The sequence below is a fragment of the Pundamilia nyererei genome, unplaced genomic scaffold (genome assembly GCF_000239375.1).
Source record: "Pundamilia nyererei isolate P.nyererei 1_Seehausen unplaced genomic scaffold, PunNye1.0 scaffold00062, whole genome shotgun sequence".
Classification (NCBI taxonomy): Eukaryota; Metazoa; Chordata; class Actinopteri; order Cichliformes; family Cichlidae; genus Pundamilia; species Pundamilia nyererei.
Window position 1 is genome coordinate 2,733,589 of NW_005187463.1, and position 14,172 is coordinate 2,747,760.

Here is a 14,172-nt window from a genome sequence, read left to right on the forward strand (position 1 = left end):
ACCTAGAGTGAGGTGTACTTACCCAGGAGTGGGTTACATGTATTTATAGAGTTAGTTGCCTCACAGCAAAAATGTGTTGGATTCAAATCCAGGTAGGGTCCTTCACCAAAGAGTGTGCATGGTCTTCTCATCTACTGTGCAGGTTGTCTGTGGGAGCTCTGGTTTTCTTGCCATTTAAAAACATGCTTGCTTAATGCTGTCTGTGACAGCCTGGGACGTTCTTATAGAAGAGATTCTTAATAAAGCTCATTTCCTTGTTTGAAAAAGCTGCACAACTAATGCTCTTCCCTGACAGTAAAAAGAATAAAGAAAAATAAAAAAATATGCAAGTTGGTGGAAACAACCTCTGCATGTTGTCACCAGGTTTGCCTTGAGCTTTATTGCCAATTGAGAAAAATGTCATTCCAATGATATGTTACTCACTTTCAGCTTACTACAGTAGTCACAGAGTGTTGCTAGGGCGTGATCCCATCTGTTTCATATGTTTCAGTGCAGTGTTAAGCCCTCTGACCACATGTACAGTACATAACATATTCAGCTGACCTCTGAAACACTGAAAACAGTCATGGCATGCTTAAATATAGATTGGCCATGTGGCCATGTTAATACCACTATGCAGTGTATGGCTTTATTGTTGGATGATCTTTTCTACAGACTGTAATCTACGCACACATATTGTACATACACCAGAGACAACATGCCAACATAAAGTTATGAAACACATACTTTTACCTTACTTCATCCACGTGGGAAATTTTTACATGAACATAAAGATTTACTCATGATAGACTTGAGTGTGACCCAGGATAGATCTATCTATATATAGATATAGATATATTCCCTGCCTACAGCTAGCTGGTTTGTGCTTGGTATGTGCATGGTGTCGGTACATGACCGGAGCTGATGACAGAGACCGAGCAGACAGACAGCAGCTGTCAGTCTGGCTCAGTTACAGCCAAACACCACCAACACTGATACGTATGGGCAATATCCCGAGGTCCATGTCTGGGTCAAAGAGCTCTAGAGTTCACCATTGCCTTTAACTTGAGGCTGCCCTTCTCACACCAAGTGGAATTTTGGCCATTCCAAGAGAGGGAATGTGGTGTGGATACTGTGGTACGCAGAGTGTGTTTCACTGTAACTCTGTGTTGAAGGAATTCAGCTTCTTTTTTTCCTGTTCCAGAAACTCAGAATGCCTTATTTGGGAAATGCATCTTTTCACTACACACAGATTGCAGGGATGTGGGAAATAAAGATATTGAACATGAAATAACATTGACTGAGGTTCACATACCACACGTGGTCAGGAGCTCATTCTAGACATTTCATTGGCTTTAAGAAAGTCGGGTCTAGAGTCAGATCAGTCTGACGCACGTTACTGCTTTTGTTTGCTGAATATTAATAAATAAAATGAACTGCACTCTCCCTGAGTGTGAAAGTGTACCTAGACACACTCCCATTTGATTAGTGTTATATTTAACAAGCACATACTGTAAGATAAACAGTGAAATAGGCTGCGGTGCAACAATATTAGCTAAACAACCACTATCATCTTTCTGACTAAGATAAGCCCATCTCCAAAAAACAATGATATTTACAGTTTCAGAAGCCAGTATTTGTCATGTTACATTGGCTTAATATTGAAACATCATGTAATGAATGACTAAAAAGTACTTTAAAACATCCTAGAGTTTAGCTAAACACTTAAGTGTGTTTAAACACTGAACACAAATGTCACTGAGTGTTTTAGATACCACACAAACTTAAGGAAATATATTTGATACATTTGCTACATTCACTGTTTGTGCTTATGCTGTAACCCTCTGTTATTTACTCTTTATTTAATAAATTTTTCCAGTGTGTGTGAAATTTACTGCATGGATCCAGACATACCTCCTTCGTCTTCTTGAAACTTATCATTTAAGTAATATATGATTTCTCAACAGGGTTTTGGGGCTTTTGGGTTTATCATCCTCACATTTTATGGTCCTTTTCCAGGCCAAGACTGCAAATGGGTACTTAACCTAACACAGACTCAGGCTGTAATTCAGAAGGCCCCCTCTGTGTTAGTTATATAGGCTATCCCCACAACCAAGAGTCCCCCCCATTACCCCCTGCCTTCCTTCGTCTAGTGCTTCCAGTTTACTTCCCTGTTACGCCTGACTGGCATGGTGTAGACATGGGACCTCGTCTGACGGGCTCTGGTTGCACTGGCGATGTAAACTTTCTACAGATGGGGAGATGTAACAGAGGAGCCACATACATGTAAAGAAAGCATTTACTGTATGCGTATACACGCTGTAATGGTTAAGTTCTCAGTGGGAGTTTACTTGGTTAAATAAAGATATGTACATACATATAAGAGCGCAGGATGGCTTTACACATGAAACAAAAATGGAAGAGAGAGGGAATGCAAGGGGTTATGTGAGCGGACGTCTGGAGCAATAAAGGCTGGTACCAGCATTTAGAGTTTAAGGGCCAACAGGCCTACAGATATGAATCTCGCCGAAGCATGGCGACCTCTGACCTTCTCCCAGAAACCCCTGAGGGGTGTAGTGCAGTCTTTCTGCCTAACTCTCCCTGACCCCCTCTGTCTTCCATCTGCACAAGTCTATTACATCCATTTATTTCAACGCTGCAACAACGATCTGCAAATAAACTGCTCTTTTTCCCCTCTTCGCTCTATTCACTCTCTGTCGCAGTCGTCCATTCATGGTCCGAACAGAGCCATCGATTCATCGGCCGGACGTGACCGTATTGTGTTAGAATGCAAGGATGAGAAAGGAAGAAAAGAGGGAGAGACACTGAAAGGCCAAGAGTGGTACAGAGGTCAACATGGAGGACGGAGGATGTGGGTAAATGGCTCAACATTCGACCAACTTTAGGCCATTCAGTCAATTACATTACATTCAGACCTTTCAGGCAATTGATACAATAGTGCAAAGGACTCCGTGCTGGTTTAGCACCAATTATTCATCCACTGTAGGGTGGAACAGATTTGACTTATATGTCATGGGAAAAAGTCTTTAAGCTAAACTACATTACTTGTACATTAGCTAAGGGATTGATGAACTTTAGGCCTTTGGAAGATTTGGATAAAATCTTCTTACATACTACTCATACTTACATCAGTATTTTCTGTTTTTTCTGTTTAGTCTGTTTCCAATGGTTCAAGTTTGGGTGAGTATTGGCCCATTAGTCATCAAATGCCCTTCCAAAACTCCAGCGTATGCCATTACGAGAAGCCTTCGAGGACTGTGTTTAACCAGTTGCACAAGGCCACAAAACAGAATTCACAAAGATTACAGTATAATGCTGTTGACAGGATGTAAGTTGCAGCTAGCTTTAACAAGATAGTACTGTTCAGCAGGATGTTTCTGTAGGTCTGTGTGCTTACCCTTCCACCGATTAGATTACCTTATTTGTTCTAGTTAGTGAAAGCTTTCTTGGGTACACCCGCTCAACTCTGTACATGGATGTATTTTGCTCACAGAACTATAGGGCAACACACAGCATAGAGCAGAAACTGACACTGTGCAAAAAGACTGGAACATCAATCTGCTGTTTGTGAACACAAGGATTCTTGCTTCGCCGTATTCTTCAAACTTTTGTGGGGAAATCCCAAGCCTGCCTTCAGCATTTTTTTCAGTGTCTTGAAGCTTTTAATCATGACATCACCTTGCTACACAACAACAAACACCGCAAGATGTAACCGGATGACCCTTCAGCTTCAGGACCATCAACAAAGTTCATGGCCCTTTTCTGCTCCTCCTCATCCAGCGCCTCTAAATCCTACTCCACTTTTCCTAGTGCTCCAGAGACCTTAAATTCACAGTACTTTCATACTTTGGGTGATGAACACATCTGGCTGGGAAACAGTAGATAGTAGATAATAAATGGAATATACTTATATGAACTATTCTAGAGGTACTGGACTGGGACTGCGGCTTCAGACTTCAGGCTTCAAACAGTCACAGGACTGAACAAACTCTGCACACCTATTTCAGATTGTTATGTTAACCTCTCTTCTAGAGTTTAGGCTCGGTCAGGGTTGGATTGCATTTTGACCACAACAAATTTTCAGAAACTACAAAATGTCATCATACAAAGACCCTCCTGGTTACTACTGCGAACAAGAATGCGTATTAAGTGAGCCCGCATGCTTTAAATAAGGATTGAGGGCTTCCATCTCGACCCTGCCCCAGCAGCCCTAATTTCAGTACATTGTGGACCATGTAGCCTCACAGCTTAATAAAGATGAGGGGAAGTGTGATGGGAGATGAAGTCATCACGAGAGAGGAGGCGATGGAAAACCAGTGGTGGAAGCCATGAATCTCATTGTCTATGTCAGAGAATGTGAAGAGGTTGTGACTGGATAGATGTGAAAGGGTGATGAAGGTTTACAATAGGGCAATGGGAGGGAGGGGGTCAACGGTAGGGGATAAGGGATGTGAAGGAGACTGGGTGCGGTTGGTATGATGCAATTCTCTGGACATCTGTGCTTGGATGACAGACAAGACATGCTGTATTCTGGTAGGTGTCCTTAGACTCATACACACAAACTCGCACATAGATACACATACGCTCCTTTGGGAGCTGTGGTGCTGTCCCTGTCTGGGAGCCAGAAACTTGGTACTAATGAGACTAAATGAGGTTGGAGCCTGTCTGTGAAGAGGTCAAGGCCTGTGAAGCAATCAGGCAGCTGGTTACAATATTGGTTTGAGTAAATGCCAACCACTTTAACAACATGCAAGCTATTCAGCCACTCCGCTTGGTAGCTGTTCAGTTATGCATCTAAGTTAGGCAGCAATTTAGCCCTTATAGTCGCTAAGTAGTTAGCTCATTAAATAGCCAGTAACTAGTTAGCAAATCACGCAGCAGCTACAAAGCAAAGATGCCACAATAACTACCCAGCTAGCTTTTCAATCACTGAATAGCTAGCTAATCAGTAAGGCAAGAAAAGAGTTACCCAACTAGACCATTGTAGTTAAACAGTTTAGTTTATTAACTTGCCAACTTGCTAAATGCACACAGGCCAGTCAGTTACACAGGTAGCAATGTGTATGTGACTGAGTCAAATAGTTGCTATTTCTACAGTCTATTCAAAGATCACCTTAATACTTCTTCATTTGCTTAAGTAGCCCAGTGAATACATATTCAAACAACAGGGCAACAGACAATTCTGTCATTCGACCAAACAACCAACAACCAAGCAACAATTGTTTCAAGCCCATCAGCTTCTCAAGCAGCCAAAACAAAGGCACCCAATCAGTTACCCAATTAATGAATCTGTCTTGCAGTCATTAAACAGTTTAGCTAAATAAATAGCCAAAATCAATTTATCATTCAACAATTCTATCAGTCGCCGAAAGCTGAGTGTAACCATGCATATGCTAATGAAAGCTTTGGGGAGAGCTGACTGATGAGGTAGGATGTGTGGGGAAACAGGCTTATGTAAGGTATGAGTTAGGTTGAGCAGAATTGGCACAGGCTGGGCTTTAGATTGGCTCAGCATGGGGTTAAAATGTGCTGACCAAGTACTGGGGGAAGATGAAGTTTATTTGGTTGCAAGTAATATAGGCTTCCTTCAAAAACAAACAAGGCCAAGTTTGTTTGCTGTGTGTTTTAGCAGCTGTGACCTTCTATGACTACACATGACCTCATCCTGGCTGCTCGCAGGGATTCCAGCTCCTTGATTATCCAACAGTAAGCGAATCGAATATGTTCATAATTCTGTTGCATATGCGATGTGCTTGACTTTGTATGGTCCTTTCAAGGTTATGAGAAGTAATTGGTACAGGTGCAGGATGGAAAGATATACCAGACATTTGCCACCACTCACACACTCACAGGCTCTCACGCAAACACACTCACACGCTAAGATCTCTTACAGCTCAAATAACAGAGAACACAGTCACTCTGGCCCTTTTTAAAGCCAAACCGAGGCTTGGATCAGACTATTCCCATGATTTAAGGACTGGGATGATGATTACACTGTTGCCATAGATACTTCAGATGACCAAATATTGTCAGTGAAGTATTCATGACAAAGTATTGCAGCAGATGTTTCATGACCAAGAATTGTAGTAGTAAAACTCCTGACGGAGATTCTGAAATTCTTCCTGGTACATTTATAATCATAAGCACAAAAACAAAGGATTAGTCAACTTATTCCACAGCAGACACTTTTAAAACCCTTCATTTTCAGATGCACCAGTCATTGCTTTGAGCAAGCACATGCAAGACTAACTTTGCTGAAAAAAGGTGTTTACATTTTTTTTAATTTAGTTTCTACTAAAAGAAATCAATGTGTTAAAAGTACGGCTTCTGAAAACAGATGAAAAGCACATAAAAATGTGAGGAAATAAAAGCCTCTCTTGAATTGTTAAGAAAGCTAAAGGTTCAGTTGATCTTAGAATAACTGAAAGGAGTGGGAATTAAATTAAATCACGTTTAAAATAGAGAGAGCTTATGAGGCATACTCTTCTTTAGAGTAAAGGAAATAGTTAAAGCAGGAAGAGAATGAATTGTTATTTAGAACATTTCAGTTATCGCACTGCTATATTTTCTAGCACATAACAATGCGTGTATATATTTACTTTACAATTAGTTAATAAAGAACCAGAAATACAAGCTACGTGGGCTGTGCTTCTGCAGTTTATCCAGCGTGCGAGGTCAGAGGTCAGGGTTGATCTGTAGAACTCGGGTCATCGGAGGTCCCTTCTGCTCTTTTTTTCTTTAAGACCCCTCACTGGGGCATGTCAGCCATATAGACATCATATAGGCTGCCCCTTGCTAGGCCTGACAAACAATCCTGGGACAATAGCACAGGCAGCCTTTAGTCCGGTGGCATCTTTTACAGCTTGGCATGATTCATGATTCACTAAAACATTATTTTTTCATTCTTTTTTGGAGCAAACATGTGAGTATGCAGCCTTGCGTGGACTTATTTGCAGTCACTTTATTAAAAACAAATAGAATTAGGTCATTCCTGTTAGCATTTATTGTTTTATGAGAAATGAGTAATAGATAATACCAGACAGCTGCACAGCGACATGTTTTTCTGATTTTTCCCTTGCCTACCACTTTCTTTCTCTTTTCTCTCTCCCTCTCTCTTTTAAAAAAATTCTAATCCTGCTAATTAAACTTCGAGAGCCTGCAGGGCTCCGCACCCCTCCCCATCTCCGCAACTTTCTCACAGGCAGCATAAAGGGCTGGAGGAGAGGAGAAAGGGGGACAGACAGAGTGGGGAGAAGAGAGAGGAGCGAGAGAGGCTGAACAGAGGGTGGATTCATGGCAGCGCTGCTCTGCTTCTTATCAGTATCCTGGCTCTGTGAATGAAGCTCTTCAGACGAGCTCCTCACCCCTCGATACCTAATACGCCTCCAAAGCTATCTCTGAATCCCTGCTGCGTGTGCACGTACACGTACACACGCAGTGACCTTACATACAGCACAAAGAATAACAGCGGATACTGAAACGGATGTCACTGAATCCAGTGGTGCAAGTTACAGCTGGAGCTAATGGGTCCTTAATAAACCAGTTATGTTTTAATAAATCTGTTTTCAATTAAAAGGCCAAATTTACTCAGAGCCCATAGTGACATTTTCACAAGATTTGTTTAAACTAGAGCCTGAGATGACTTTTTAAAATATAAATAGCATTAAAATTACACCGAATATGATTGAAGGATATCATTCTTGCTGTTAAACATTATGTAATATGATCAAAGGTCCAGAGCAGCTACTAAATGGGCCTCCTGGTGAAATATTTTCTTAAAGTTAATGAATGACAGTATCAGTGAGCCTATACGTCAGGTGTTTCTCATCCTCCTTTTGACAACAGCCCAAAGATTCTCTCAGTCAAGATCTCAGTCAAGTAATGCTATGGTCAGAAAACCATTTGCTAGTAGTTTTAGCTGTTCTGCTGGAAAAGGAAATCAGTATCTCCATTGAGCCTGCCAGCAGATGAAAACATGAAGTGCTCTAAAAGTTTCTGCTAGATCGCTTTTGGACAACCACGAACAACACCGGCAGATGACACGACACCAAAAGTCATCACAATTTACAGAAACTTCATGACAAAGATCTTTGATTAATTGATCACATTTGGGGTTTTTTTCAATCAGTATAGCTTGTTGAAACAGGAATGTGGATGTGGATGGAAGAATGTTGCATGCAGGTTCGTTGGGCTCAAATCTGTCAGAGTAGTGGATGAAATTTGCTAGATCCATTTTATAAGGGTCAGTTTTTCAATTTCAAGTTTTAAATAGTCTGAATAGAAACAATTGTTTTTCAGGCCTGCTGTGCAGTGAGGTGTCCTTTTAAGGGTCCCTTATGCTCTTTTCCCACATGCATTACAACCTGTTATTTTTATTTGATATATATATTTAAAGATATTACTTAAATAGGTGTATGTTGAAATGCAAATGTCAGCAGTCAGATTGCACAGTAGCTGGTCTGAACCCGGAAAATAGTACATTTTAAATAAAGTACCTCACTTTTTCTTTTCTTTTATTGGGTGTTACATCTATTTTCTTCTGGTTAACCAGTTCAGGGTTCCCTCTCCCAGCTGCCATAGTGTGAGATGAACAGGTCCCCAGTTTGCTGCAGGGTTAACACAGAGGGACAGACCATTTGCACTCACATTCACATGTATGGGGGATTTAGAATGACCACATTTACCCCAGGTGTGACTCACCGATTAATCTAAACTCCTACTTTGAACCCAGGATCTTCTTGTTGGTATCAGTGTTTACCAACTGCACCACCATGATAGTTTCCATGCGTGGAAATCTACTATAAAAACGGCCGGACATTAGCCTAACCTTAACCTCGATATGTGCTCAGTTACCGTACATGCAATCATGTCTAATGCTATTGTCAGTAGATGATAAAATCACAAACCTTATGAACACTATCATTTAAATAACAGAGTAATTTCTTTTCTTTTTTTTAACCCTAAACCCTTTTTATGTTTTTGTTTGTTTAAGATAAAACAAAAATATGAGCAGCTAATTACACAAAGATGCCGGCTGTATCAAAATAATACAAACTAAAACTCTTTAATTTCTTAATATCAGAAGGTTCGATCCAAAACAAGTCAAAAAATTAGAATTTTCTGCCAATTATGTCAGGGTTCATGCTCTAGCAGGGTAAAACCTCTTTCCACTGGAATGGTCTTGTGATGCATAGTAATATTTGTCAGGTCACTGGTTAATACAAAAACAAAACAAAACAAAAAAAGTGATCACGCACAGTCAACAAGATTACACTTTTAAGGGCAGACTAACATTAAAACAAATGAGGAAGTCGTGCCACCAACCGCCATGTCATAATATTGACCTAGCTCTGATTTATCAAGTCAAACAACACCCCAGAACCTTATTTCCCAACAGTGAATGAAACCGACATGGGTTCTGATTTCCTGATGCTCGTGCATAGTCTTCACTGATGCTTGTTTATCCAATTCATGGTAGCCCCTACTTAGTGGCCTGTGTGTAATGACTGGGAGCTGTTGTGCAGCTATGCAATGGTTAGAAGCAAATAAAAGAGGGGGGATATTGGGTATCCTGGCTTATTTGCGGTGTGGGCAGCCCACTCCCCCTTCCAACCCCCTGGTGGAGCCTGTTTTGCTGATGACTAGTGGGAGGGGAGGGGGGATTTATATTATAGGATATTAAATGGTAATGATGGGCCTGGAAGCACCGGGTCCATGGGAAAGTGGTTGGTGCGTCTCACTGTGGCCCGGCGTCGGTCCTGAAACTCTGGAAGCCAGAACCGGGTCACCCTGCCGCAGAGGATCATTATAGGGTAGGGGGTGCGAGTGGAAGAGAGATTGAGATGCCAGACCCCATCGACCACTTCACCCCAACCCACCCCGTAGTCCTCTTCCTTCCTCAAACCCAAAGGCCGCTGACCGCCCATGCCTGCCCTCTGGAAAATAACTCTAGCCGCAGTCGCCGGGCTCCACCAACCTCGACCTCGTCGCCATGTCGACTGAGGACCCAGACAACATTGAGCAACCTTGAGGTGGGCAGGAAACCACCATGACATAACAGCGATGGGAAGGAAGCACCACAGTGCTCATCCTAATATGAGGATTCTCAACGGGGAGATGGGAAATGGATGACAGAGCTGAAATGTGGACAGCTGCATGGTACGAAAAAGGAAGAGGGGGAGGGAGGGAGGAATAGAGCAAAGAGGGGGAATAAGCAGGACAGACAGAGGAAGACAAGCTCCTGTTTCACTGCATTCCTTTAATTCAACCAAGCAGCCAGCATATTACTGACAAAGCCCATACTGACAGCTCCGCACAGCATATGTGTTTGTACGTGCAAGAGTGTATGAATGTGTGTGTTTCCATGCATAATCATCATGCTTATCTGAAGCCTAAGTGCACTAGTGACACGAAACAAAGCGTATTATATAAGCAAGTGCAAGTGTGTTTATGTGCACGAGGCAGCATAGTCCATTACCTTACATTAGACTGCATGCAGCATATTTGGTAGTGAGCTCGTGTGTATACAAGTTGAACAAACACAAATCAGTGTCTTCTGCAAATGTATACACGCAGGCATAGTTACACTGAAATACTGATGGACGCCTGGGATTGCTTAAAGGAGTCGTTCAACATCTGTTCAGAGCAGACTGATATGATGATCTCAGCATTGTCTCTTCTTCTATTGTTACATTCTGAGAACAAAGTAAACTTCTCAGTGTACCACCACATTTACTATCTAGATACAGTCATTTCCAGGCTTTTTAATTTTTTTTTTTTCCATTTTTATGATTGTGGGTGATCATAAAATCTGAAATCTAGTACCTCAAGTTATTGAGATACTGGATTTCTGGAACCCTAAACTGGAAGCCCAAAGTGTATCCAAACACTTTACCACAAACTGCTGCATCCGTGCAGCTTGTCATTGAGGCAATCAGCTTGTGGCATTGCCTATTCTTGAAGCCCAGATTTCATTGGTTAACGGCTTGTCTGTATTTTCGGGCTGGGTTTTTCTCACCTTCCTCTTGACAATGACCCATAGGTTCCCTATAAGGTTCAGGTCAGGCAGGTTGACTGACTAATCAAGCACTAAATTACGTAATACTATAGTCAGAAAACCATTTGCTAGTAGTTTTAGGACTGATCGCCTAGAAAAGCATCTCCATTAAACTTGTCTCTAGATGAAAGGATGAAGTGCTCTAAAATCTCCTGGTGCCTCCTGCTGATGGACTAAAATCATCATAACTTGATGAGAGCAGTTTTAATATTACCAGTGACAGGGACTAGTCAGGGCCTCCTTAGGCACAGGCAACCACCAAGACTGGAGGCAGGAACACACAGATTCGTAGGTATTATTATGAGTCACTAGCTGGGCCCACGTCCTCATTTTAGGTTTGATAGCATTTTAGTAGATAAAGGTAAATGGCTTGGATGTGAATTGAGCTGCGGTTTGGGGAAGGCCTCGAAGGGGACTGGTGGCGGCTCCTGGGCCTAGCAGATCCCCATGCACTAAATAGAAGTGAAGAAGTTAAAGAACTGAAAAGGGGAGGGAGGGGCACGTAAACGAGAATGAACAGCTTGTAGAACTGGGGGAACATATATAGATAAGAGCCGGAAGGAGCATTTGGAGGCGTGGTCAAGCTCCAGAAATTCTGATACTTTATCTCCAATTATTTCAATCTGCTGATCCAGCCATCCATCCAAAGTTGGCCTGCAGTGGCGGCAGGCAAAGCAGGGTAATCCAGATGTCCTTCTCCCCAGCCATACTTTCCAGTTCCTCCGGGGGGATCCCGAGGCATTTCTAGGTCAGATTTGGTTATCCTAACCAGAATCACGAACCTTCTCAATTTGGTACTTTTGACACAAAGTAGCAGAGGATTTCTGCCAAGATCCCTCCTCACCTTGCTGCTAAGGCTGAGCTGAGCAGACACCTTGCGAAGGAAGCTCATTTCAGCCATTTGTATTTAAGGTTACTGTGGCACAAATCTGCCAGTCCAACTTTCCCTCCACCTTTGAAACATTCATGAATAAAATCCCAAAATAATTAAACTCCCTTGCTTAAGGCAGCCTCTCTGCCCCACCCCCCTGGGAACATTCCATTGTTTTCTAGCATATTATCCAAATATTTAAATAATTTCTTACAAAAAATGCTGTGAAAGGTACTTTGAAATTATTTGATCCAAGGAATTTAGTCTGTGATATAAATTACATAATTACATACACCCTTGAAAAGTTATGCCTGGCTTCATGAGGACTATGATACTGCTATAATCCATTTTCAGAAAGTTGTAATGGAGCTGCCACAAAAGAATTTTATATGTCAGCAGGAACAAACAACTCAAAAGCATCTGACAGAGATAAAATCACAAGAAGACATCAAGAAAGTCATTGTAAACTCACCACCAGAGACCACAGACCTTTAAATCCCTCCAGAGATGTTACACAAGAGATAAAAGTGAAGATAATTTACGATAAGGTCACTATAAAGTCAGCACTGCAGAGTCTAGACATGCTGTTAAACACTGTCAAACCATAATGTTATGGGAGAGTTACAGTGACACCACTGGGAAATGTAGAACACCATAAAGCACCATATGGTTACTAAAAAGTTGACTTCACTCTAACACTTAACATGAGGTCCCCATCAGATTACTGATAGGAATGGTAGCAGTGGCTTTCTGTGGCTTTCCCTCCATCCTCTGCTGTGGATGATGCTATATCACTGCTGGAGCTGGTGATTCTCTGCATTCTCAGCATAACAAATAGATATTAAATAAAGCATTTCCCTATCAGGAACATGCCATGCCAGGATTCCCCTCTACCTCCTCCTTTCTCTTCCTCCTCTTGTATCAGTTCACCCTTGCAGCGGTATTTTTGACCCAAACCCAACAGCCTAACATGATCCCATATAATTAAGCAGGGTTTAAGACCAACTGATCCCCTTGGAGAGCCTTGTCTTCCATACATTCCAATTAAAAGCGATTACACACAGTGGTCTTTTACTGCTAAGAGGCCTCTGTCAACTCCTCATCAGTCCCCTCCACCAACCCTTCACCCACCTACCCTCTAGTGCTATCCATTCCCAGGGTTTCAGCTGTCACCCATCACCTCAATGCATCAATCTCAATAATGTTTCTTTTCTCGTTTCTTCTAGCATTTCTTTTCATCTATTCCCATCTCGAGCGGGTATTTGCTCGTGTTACACATATATTCTGCCTTCCCATTTTTTGCATTCTCAGCTTCTAGTCTTATGACGGCTAATTTGCATGAAGAAGAGATCTGTATATTCGCTCTTAAATAGAAGGCCGAGACAAAAGCTCGAGCCAGCAAATCCTTAAATCTTGTCAACTTTCACTCAAGGCACCACCACCCGCCCCACCACCCACGGCCCAGTCCTCTCCCTTCCTTATTCTTCTGGGAAATGCCTGCAGGGAGTTGAATAGAAGTCCCGCATTTCCACATGAAGTGAGCAGCTAGCAGCGATCTTCTCTCCCCTGGCAAGGTTTACTTTTCTTCTAGCTGTGAGAAAGCTTGGTGGAACTGTGGTTATGAATATTCATGCCAAAGAGGTCCCTGTCAATCAGTCAAAGGGGAGCCGAGGAGGGAATTAATGTCGCTGGCCATTCATTTAAGTGTGGATAGAAATACTTAGGCCATTTCATTACTAAGTCCTGAGTACTGTATTTTTTTATTGGAATATTTATCAATATATGCTTCGAGTCATGGTTATTTGCTTTACTAGGTTTGCATCAAGCATTTGCAACTATGCAGCCATATTTATTCATCTCCATGAAGCAAAAATCACTCTATTGTTGAAAGATATCCATGTCTCCAGTACTGATGCGTGATTGTCATGAGTGTATTCAGCCTGCTGACAAAGACACTTTATAGCAGCACTCTTAGGAAAATGACTATACAAGTGATTAATTTGAAGAGCTTTCATAATGAATTACAATGGATTCATGCTGATATCTTTGCTTTATATAAAATGTAGTAACTCAGTTTTCCTTTTGCATGACCCAGTGCTCTCCAAGCTTTAGCTGTGGACAGTCCTTGAAAACTGTCTTGTTCACATAACTGTAAGTGTAAATAATTTAAATATTAAAGTAGTTATTAGGAAACATTGTTCTGAATAAGAATGGGGTCAGGCCAATATCTGCATCGTCAAGTTTG